Below are 8,712 nucleotides of genomic sequence, written 5' to 3' on the forward strand. Positions count from 1 at the left end.
CAAAGCCTAAAATACTTCCTGTCCTTCTTCACAACACGCTTGTTAATCTCTTTTCTAAGATATTTGGTCACTTGTGAGGCATTTCAAAATAATTAATGAACAGAAAGAATAACATTCTCTTTTCTCTGAACGCCTACTTTACTTCCAAACGCTTCATAGTCAGGAAGCAGTGCAGCGTGTGCTCAGGCACTATGTGACCCTGGACAAGTCACACCAACTTCAGTCTCAGTGTCTTCATCTCTATCATAGAAATAAATAATAACACCAGCCTCACTGGGTTGCCATGGTGATGGAATAAGGTAAGGTGTGTTGTTTTATGTTAATTTTTTTCCTCCACAAAATGGAATGATAAAGTATCTCAGACTGTAACCTTGTTTGAAAATAGGGTCATCTTGGATGTTTTTAGTAAGATGAGGTCATATCAGAGTATGATAGGGCATTCCTCCAGTATGACATGTATTTTTATGAGAAGATGGGTACGTGAAAGGCAGACATCCCAGGAGAGTACTGGGTCAATGGGAGCAGAGATTAGAATGGAGCTACAGGCCAAGGAACATCCGGGGCTGCCAGAAATGAAGAGGCAAAGAAGAATCCTCTCAGCAGCTTCTGAGACAACGTGGCTCTGCCAGCACCTTGACTTCAGACTTAAAATCTTCACTCTAGGGGCTGGAGAGATGGCTCAGCAGTTAAGAACACTGAGTGTTCTTGCAGAAGACCCAGGTTCGAATCCTAGCACCCACGCGGCAGCTAACAACTGCCCATAGCCCATAACTCCAGTTACAGGGGATCCGACGGCCTCTTCTGTCCTCACGGGCATTGCATGACACGGGTATACTTACTTACATGCAGGCACATAAAATAAAAAAATAAAAAGGAAAGATTCTGAATAAAGGTTAGTAAGAGGGCAATGTGGAATCACAAAATTATTTCTGATATTCGGTTATAGCAACCTTAGGAAGCCAAAATACACATGAAGCTCTTGGAAAATGACTGGTGTGTGATACCATAATTAATGTCAAAGATTCATCCGTGTGGTTTCCTCGAGCTTTCTGTTTATCTTTATAGTAATTTTCCAAAGTAGATATATTACTCTGCTCATGATATAGACTGAGTATCTTTGAAAAAATGGGTTTTGTCTCTCAGTTCTAGAGGCTGGAAGTCCAAGATTAAGATGTTATATAGGCAAGTTCTGGTGAGAGCTCGCATCTTAGCTTTCAGATGGTCACTAGTTACTGTAGCCTCACTTGGCAGAGAGATAGGAGAAAGACAAAGAGACAGAATGAGAACATAAGCTCTAATTTCACCATGAGACCCCATCCTCATGAGCTCAACTGCCCTAATTACCTCTCAAAGACCCTCCTTCAAATATACTGGGGGTCAAAACTTTAACATGAACTTCGTGGGAATATAATGTGCTTCTTAACAGTTGGTATTATTATTCCTTCTTTATAGGCAAACTAAAACTCAGTGAGATTAATACCCAAGAAAAAGTATAACATTGGAAGAAGATTCTGGAAGGCTCAAAAATTCCTCATGGATATTTTCATGCGCAACCATGCATGGCTTCATAGTGATAATGATGTTTGGTGTCTGAAATCAGAGAGCCTGAGTTCACTTCCACATTCTGTCATTCATGGTCACTGTGACCATGGTTGGAGCCTCAGTAGCCTTCCATGAAAACTGGATAAATCCTAAACTCAGGGAGATGCTATGGTTATTAAGTAACAAATACCATGTGAGAAGGAACAAAGACACAGGCAGACATAAAATAAAAGTGAAAAATTCAAAGATGAATGCACAAAGATGTGCAATGTAGCCATGATCATTAGAACAAATTGAAACAACTTCAATATCCAACAAATAAGTTACATGGGCTACTATCCTTTCATTTAAAGATGTTATGTAACTGGGTGTGGTGGTGCATGCCTTTAATCTCAGCACTCAGGAGGCAGAGACAGGCAGATCTCTATGAAATCAAGGCCAACGTGGTATACACAGTGAGTTACAGGTCAACTGTGGCTGCAGGGAAACCCTGCCTCAAAAATACCAGAAAAAAATATTCTATATAGCATAAACAGCATGTATTGATCATCTTTGTACTAGTATAACAGGTTCTGAAAAATAAAACAAATCAACTTAGAGAGGAAAGTCTTCTTTCGTCTTTTGATTGCAGAGATCTCAGCCCATGACTGATAAGCTTTGTCACTCTGGGACTTGGAATAAGGCAGTATGGTGTGGTGAGAACACATGAAGGAGGAGCCTACTCATCTTGTGGGAGCCAGGAAGTAACAGGAGAGACAGGAAGGGACTAGGGTTTCAACAGGCTCTCCGAGGGCATATGCTCAAATATCTAACTTCCCACTAGGCCCCACCTACCAAAGGTTCACCATCTCCTAATAGTGTCATAGGGTTTGACCATGCCTTCCATTCATGGGCATCTGGAGGACATTCAAGATCTAAACTATGAGTTTGGAGATGTAGCTCAGTGGCAGAGGAGTAGCGTGCTTGATGAAAGGCCCTGGGTTTTATCCTTAACACTGTGAATGAGAAGAAAACAATTTTTAAGATTTCGGTGGTTTGAATGAGAAATGACCCTATAGGCTCATGTATTTGAAGACCTGGTCCCCAGTTAGTGGCACTGTTTGGGGAGGTTATGTAACCTTTAGAAGGTATAGTCTTGCTGGAGGAAGTATGTCACTGGGGGTGGACCTTGTGGTTTTATAGCCTCGTTCTACTTCTTGCTTGCTCTTTCTGTGTCCTGTGCATGTGTATCAGCGCCTGTTGCCTGCTGCCCTGCTGTCCCTGCCATGATGGAGTCTAACACCCTGGAATCGTAATCAAATTCAACTCTTTCTTCTATGAGTTGCACATGGTCATGAAATTTTATAACTAAAATAAGTAATATAAGATCTAAAAGATAACACAGATTAGGTTAGCAGTTTTTTGATTTCTAAGTTCTTTTCCTGTGCCTTCTTACTGAGGTACGTTAGAGAAGAAACTAAACTGCTCTAGAGCTCAACTACCTCTTGAAAAATGTAAATTAAGGGGCTGGAGAGATGAGTCAGCGGTTAAGCGGCATTGCATGACATGGGTGCGCTCACATACATGCAAGCAATACAATCATACACATAAAATAAAAATAACAAATAAAATATTTTTTAAAAAAGAAAAATGGAAATTAAATAATACTTATTTCACAAAGCTGTCGTGAGAATTAAGAATCTAGTCAATACTAGATTTTTAAAACATTCTTAGACACATAGCAAGCACATGATGAGCAGTCGTTATTATATTATAATTTCATCTACATGGAAGGGAGGAAGGCTAATTAGTTAATTTCCAAAAACGATACAAGTCTGTCGCTAATTGCTCTTTCTGGGGAGTAAGGATAGAAGGTAAGAGAAAAGAGCTTGTCCTTTTACTTTGTGCCTTCTGTGCTATAGAAAACAAGCCATTCCCAAATTGCCAGCTACCTCCCATCCTCCTTCCTCATATAAGCAGAACTCACAGCTGAGAACATTTTTCTGCTTCTAGGCAGTGGTGCTTTTTAGCTATGCTTGGATGTACTGCTGCTAAAAGACTTCCACACCGAGGCCAAGCATGGTGGTACACACCTTTAATCCCAGCACTCAGGAGGCAGACGCTGGCAGATCTCTGTGAAATTGAGGTCAGCCTGGTCTATATAATGAGTTCCAGACTAGCTGGGGCTACAGGGAGACTTTGTTTCAAAATAACCATAAATAAATAAATTAATAATAAATAATAAATAAATAAATAAATAAACTCGTGATCCAGCAACACAAGGGTTGCTTGCTGGGCACCTCTGAGACGCTGAATCATAGTGGCCCTGTCTCATTTGCTACCTGTCCAGTAGCTTAGGTCAGTAAGTATTTTAACTCTCATTCCTGGTACCAGGCATGGGGCATCCATTGCATCTAACTCTAAATAACTGTCCAGGGTAACTGCTCTCATTTCCCAAGTGACAAAGCAAAGGTAACTTATTTCCTGACCTACAAAATAACACTGTGGTTCCAAGAGGAGTCATGTCTGCAGCCATGTTCCTGGGCTGGGTGTTTTAGCTTTCATCACATCACATTCTTACTCTTAGACTTTTTCATATTCTCTGCTTCAAAAAGTTATTTTCAAAAAGTTTGTTCTACCAGCTTTGTAGTTCTGACTTGTCTCAACCGGTTTAACAGTTTCCAAGAGAGGAACATAGTTACCAGCTCTGTGAATAATTAACCAGCTGAGTTTGATTGCTGGCCTGTAATGGACCACTGAACTTGATTATTTGCCATCAACAAACAGACAAGAAAAATTTCTCTGCATAGGCATTTTTCAGTACCTGAGTGGACAAGAAGCCAAAGGAAAAAAATTATTCTAAACTCCCTCTGGCCCTTTTCTGCTAGGTCAAGTCTCTGCCCAAGGTTATGAAACTCAGTGATAAGTTCTTTGAATCCAAGGAGACTGGAAGTGGTTTGGAAGTTAAACAATCTCAAGTTTAAATCATGATTTGTTGGGTGACCTTGGGCAAAGTTACTTAATTGCCTCCCTCAGCTGCTTCCTCATTTGTAAAGGAGAGAAACTGTGTTTATAGTTTAACTAATATTCCACAGCGATATGAACGTTTTAAAGTTATCAACTGACTAGAATTCTGTACACAGCTGCACAGGGTTTTCTGGGTGTTAGCTGTATTGTGGGACAGTCAGTGGGAGGCACGGGGACAAGTCAAACAGCCAGTTAAGTAGGGTGTGGTGGTGATATAGGGTGGGATTCAGTGCATCTATTAACTAGCTCGGATGTAAGCGAACCAGTCAATAACTACAGGCAGAGCTGTCCCACTGATGTGAGGCTAAAGTCGGTCCTTTGCATGTGAGTTTGCACTTCTGGGGAAATTTATTCTGTCCTTGGCACTGTGGATAACTTAATTAGTTTGAGCTTTGCTGTGATTTGGATACTGTTTGTCCCTGGGCTTGTAGTGTGGGAAGTGGTATAAAACCCTTAAGAGGACAGAGCCTAATGGGAAATCCCTGGGTTAAATGGGAATATGGCCTTGGAAGGGTTTGTGGGCCTTCTGGTTCTAGTTTCTTCTGTTTTTACTTTATTTTTACTTTATTTATTTATTTATTTATTTATTTTTGTGGGTGTGTGTGTGAGAGAGAGAGAGAGACAGAGACAGAGAGACAGAGACAGAGAGAGAGGACAGAGAGAGAGATGTGTGGATGAGTGCCCACAGAAGCCAGAAGTGGATATTGGATCCCCCGAATCTACAATTACAGGTCGCTGTGAACCACCTAATGTGGGTGCTGGGACCTGAACTCTGGGTCCTCTGGAAGAGTAGCACGTACACTTAATCACTGAGCCATCATTCCAGCATCCCTCTCCCCCAATTCTGGTTTCTTATTTCAAGATACATTCTCACAGTGATGTGACACAGGCAAAGGGGCCTTCATTGGAGTTAGGCCAATGACAGGCCATGCCCTTAAACTTTTGTGTTAGTTATATTTCTGTCTCTGTGACAAAATAGCTAAGAAATGTAAATTAAGGGAAGAAAAATTTATTTTGGCTCATTGTTTAGAAGTTTCAGTTCACTACTCGCTAGATGCATTCTTGTCACACAGTGAAGGAAAAACCATGGAATGGAAGAAGCATGTTGCTCACCTCATGGAGACCAGGGAGCAAAAGTACAGAGGGAGGCCAGGGAAATTGGACATATTTATAAGGAATGTTGCCATGACCTGCTTCCCTAAGTTAGACCCCACTTCCAACTCCCTACTGCTTTGCAAACATGCCATATCATGAATTAGTCAAGAAAGCAATTCATTGATGAAGTCAGAATGCTCATGATCCAGTCACTTACCCAAATCCCTACCCAGAGCACTGCTACACAGGGGACCATGCCTTCAACCTAGGAGCGGATACTTCACACCCACGCTATAACATCTGCCAGAACTGTGAGATAAACAGACCAAATATTTCATTATTGTCATGAAAATGAACTTATACAGACTGTTACAGTAAATTACCATAGGTTAGAAGGCCTAGAGACAGATCAAAATTTGTTTCTCACAGTTTAGGAAGCTGGGAGTCTAAGATCAGAGTACAGGACGGTCAGATTCTGATTAGGACCTTCTTCAGGGCTGAAGATTGCTGACTTCTAGTTGTATCCCCATATAGGGGAAAGAGAGGACAAGAGTTCCCTGGCGTTCTTTACATAGAGGTACTAATATCATTCATGGGACTCCACCTTCCTAACCACCTCCCAAACACCCCCAAATCCTAATATATCCTATTGGGGATATAAACTCATCATATGAATTTAGGGGGAACAAAAGCACTCAATTTTTCCAATGGCTAAAGTGTTTCTCTCATATGGGTCCATGTAATCTTTATAAATACTCAGGAGGTGTTATTGCAAGTCTATATTTTGATGAGGAAACCACTTCTCCAAAAGCTATAGTGGCTACTAAGTGGTAGACTTGAGTCCGCATTAACATTTGGGATGACAGACTTTTAGTCACTGTGGGAGAGATTTTCCATACCAACATTCATGTAAAAGAGAAGTAAACCACATGACTCATGGTGTGGGGCTATAGGACAAGTCACACCACAAAAAAATAAACAGGCTCCTGGATATGTATGGTCTTTAGCCAAAGATGACATTAAAGAATTCCATTTACACTTTACAAATGGAATAAAATATTAACAAAAAATGAGTTGCCATTAAGGTTTGATAGATATTCTTTGCATTGTGTTTATTCAAGTGAGATGAAATATGCCCAAATTAAGTGCCTGAAAATCAATAATAGCCTTTGCAAACAGAAATCTGTATTAGTCATCTTTCTGTTCTTGTAACAAGACACCCAAGAGAATTGATTTAAAGAGGAAAGTTTATTTTGAGCCACAGATTCAGAGGCTCCAGTCTGTGATCAGTTAGCCCTGTTGCTTTGGACTTGAAGGAAGCAGAGCATCATGGTGGGGACCATGTGGGAGAGCAAGGTCTCGTCTCATGGCACTCAGGAAGCGGTAAGAATGACAGAGGTCACAGCATCACCTTTAAGTGCATGCCTCCAATCACCTTTCGTTCACTGTCTCACCTCTCTATAGGTTCAGCTGCTTCCCCATAGCATCATAGGCTACAGTCCAAGCTTTCAACACATGAGCCTTTGGAAGACATCAAAATTCAAATCACAGGATGGTGTAACCTCCGATGGGTCGGTTCAATCTTTTATACTCATCAAGCCAATTTCAAAGGACCAGGGGCTGCTGAAGATGCGCTAAGTAGAATGTTTTACTTCTCCAGCCCTCAGCAGCAGTGCAGGAGTCTGAAGAAAAGTTATCAAAGTAACTTAATTTGGAACTGCCCACAGTAGAGAATGGAAGTAGATAACTGCTACAAGCAAATACTGACTCTGGAGCAGGGAGCTGGAGTCAGAAAACTGGGCATTGAATCCCCATTGTCCATTTCACAGCTCAGTAACCTTGCATGAGGAATAACTTTATCTGTAAGGTGGGACTCACACTGGCCACTTCCCAGACTATACTGGTGATTAAATAAAAGCGTTTGCAAGTCTCAAGCAAGGGGTCAAACATAAAGTATATGCTCAATAAAACTGTTATTTCCTCTTCCCTGAAGCTCAGTCTCTACACCTACTAAAGAAAGACGGCGTTAAGGCTGGAGACATGGCTCAGTGGTTAAGAGCACTGGTTGCTCTTGCAGAGGATCCAGGTTTGGTTCCCACATGGCAGCTAACACCTGCCTGTCACTCCAGTTCCACAGGATCTGATGCCCTCTTCTTGCCTCCATGGGCATTGCATACACATGGTACATTTACATCCATGCAGTCAAAACACTCATACCCATAAAATAAAAACAATTTAAAAATAAATAATACTTCAAGGGTGGCAGTAATACTTTAAGGTGATATTATAAAGATCAAATGTAAAAGCAATGAAATAAAATTTTGAAATGCATTATTTTACAAATGAATATTGTCTGTGCTGCTAGACACAACCAAAGTGGCCCAACATGCTCTTCCCTTAATCCCATCCTGCAGTGGACTGTGCTGTACTGTCACACAAGTTACTTCTGGCCCTTTAATTTGATTTTTCCAACCAGCAGACAACAATTAAAATGGTCTCTTCCTCAACAGAGACTATTCCCCTAATCTGCTTAATACTGGGTTATAGACATCCTACATGCTTGGTGAGATTGCCCAGTCTCCTCATCCATGAACCCTCCCAAACCTCCTCTTCCCCAACATCAAACTCTTCCCTTCATGCTAGCTTCTTCTCCATTATTTAGCATTCTTCACTCAAAAACTGTCCTTTATTCTTTCATTTCCTTTTCTCTGGGACCCTGTCTCTCCACCATAATCCATCTGCGGATCTACTCAGAATGGATCTCAAACCTGTCTGGTTTATTTCTCTGCTAATATCTTAAGATGTCCCTGTCAACTATAGCTACTTGAAGTGCCCCACATTCCCATTCTCAGTCATCTACCACACACCCAATAACTCCATCCCAATTACACCAACACTGAAAACTACCAGCCAGATCAAGTTCTACCCTTTTTAAAAAGATTCCCATTTCACTTAGAAATTCAAACACTTAGCTATAGAATCCAAGATATATACACCACCTCCAGCTTCATTTATTCAGTGAATGTATATTGTACATGTACTAAATGCTGTCACCTGAGAATGAAAACA

The sequence above is a fragment of the Nannospalax galili genome, unplaced genomic scaffold (assembly GCF_000622305.1).
Source record: "Nannospalax galili isolate Female #2095 unplaced genomic scaffold, S.galili_v1.0 scaffold380, whole genome shotgun sequence".
NCBI classification, from domain to species: domain Eukaryota; kingdom Metazoa; phylum Chordata; class Mammalia; order Rodentia; family Spalacidae; genus Nannospalax; species Nannospalax galili.